Here is a 2060-nt window from a genome sequence, read left to right on the forward strand (position 1 = left end):
ATCAACAAAAACGACCTTGCTGTTCTGGTACTGTGAACTTCTGAAACCAAGGAGAAACTACAGGCGTAATTTTTCCCGAGGACCTGCAGCTTTACTGTATGGTTAAATGATGATGGCGTTCTCTTGGGTAAAATATTCCGGATGTAAAATAGTCCCCGTTTCGGATCTCCGGGCGGGGACTACTCAGGCGTTCTACGGTTCGGCGCGTAGAATGTCAGATTCCTTAATCGAACAGGTAGGTTAGACAATTTAAAAAGGGAAACGGATAGGTTAACGTTAGATGAAGTGGGAATTTGTGAAGTTCGGTGGCAAGAAGAACAAGACTTCTGGTCATATGAACACGGGGTTATGAACACAAAATCAAATAAGGTTAATGCAGGAGTAGGTTTAATAATTAATAAAAAAAAGTAGGAACGCGGACAAGCTACTACGAACAGCATAGTGAAAGCATTATTGTAGCCAAGATAGACAAGAAGCCTACGCCTATCACAGTGGTACAAATTTATATGGCAGTTAGCTCCGCAGATGACTAGATTGAAGATGATATGATGTATGATGTATGATACGTTAAAGAAACTATTCAGATAGTGAAGGGAGACGAAAATTTAGTAGTCTTGGGGGACTGGAATGCGATTATATGAAAGGAAGAGAAGGGAAAGTAGTAGGTGAATATGGACTGGGGGTAAGGAATGAAAGAGGAAGGTAGAATTTTGCACAGAGCATAACTTAATCATACCTAACACTTGGTTTAAGAATCATGAAAGAAGGTTGTATATGTGGAAGAGGCCTGGAGACACTGGTAGGTTTAGGATGGATTGTATAATGGTAAGACAGAGATTTTAGAACCAGGTTTTAATCTATAAGACAGTTCCAGCGGCAAATGTGGACTCTGACCACAATTTATTGGTTATGAACTGTAAACAAAAACTGAAGAAACTGAAGAAGGTAGGAGTTTAAGGAGATGGGACCTGGATAAACTGAAAGAGCCAGAGGCTGTAGAGAATTTCAGAGAGAGCATTAGGGAACGATTGACAAGAACAGGGGAAAGAGGTACAGTAGAAGAAGAATGGGTAGCTTTGAGAGATGAAATAGTGACGGCAGTAGAGACTCAAGCAGGTAAAAAGACGAGGGCTAGTATAAATCCATGGCTAACAGAAAAAAATATTGAACTTAATTGATGAAAGGAGAAAATATAAAAATGCACCAAATGAAGTGGGCGAAAAGGAATATACGGTGTCAAAAATAAGGTCGACAGTAAGTGCAAAATGTCTAAGCAGAAATGGCTAAAGGACAAATGTAAGGATGTAGAAACATGTATCACAAGGGGTAAGATAGATAGAGAAAAATTAGAGACCTTTGGAGAAGGGAGAACCACTTGCATGAATATCAAGAGCTCAGATGGAAAACCAGTCCTAAGCAAAGAAGGGAAAGCAGAAAGTTTGAAGGAGTATATAGAGGATCTATACAAGGGCGATGTACTTGATGGCAATATTATGGAAATGGAAGAGGACGGAGATGAAGATGAAATAGGAGATGTGATACTGCGTGAAGACTTTGCAGAGAACTGAAAGACCTAAGTCAAAACAAGACCCCGGGAGTAGACAACATTCCATGAGAACTACTGATAGCCTTGGGAGAGCCAGCCATGACAAAAATCTTAAATCTGATGAGCAAGATCTTTGAAAAAGGGGAGATACCCTCAGACCTCAAGAAGAATATAATAATTCCAATCCCAATGAAAGCACGTGTTAACAGATGTGAAAATTACAGAACTATCAGTTTAATAAGTCACGGTTGCAAAATACTCACAGGAATTCCTTACAGACGAATGGAAAAACTGGTAGAAACCGGTCTCGGGGAAGATTGGTTTGGATTCCGCAGACATGTTGGAACACAGGAAGCAATACTGACCCTACGAATTATCTTAGAAGATAGGTTAAGGAAAAGCAAACCCACGTTTCTAGCATTTGTAGACTTAGAGAAAGCTTTTGATAATTTTGGCTAGAATACTTTCCTTCAAGTTCTGAAAGTGGCAGGGGTAAAATACAGGGACGAAAGGC

The sequence above is a fragment of the Schistocerca serialis genome, chromosome 1 (genome assembly GCF_023864345.2).
Source record: "Schistocerca serialis cubense isolate TAMUIC-IGC-003099 chromosome 1, iqSchSeri2.2, whole genome shotgun sequence".
NCBI lineage: Eukaryota > Metazoa > Arthropoda > Insecta > Orthoptera > Acrididae > Schistocerca > Schistocerca serialis.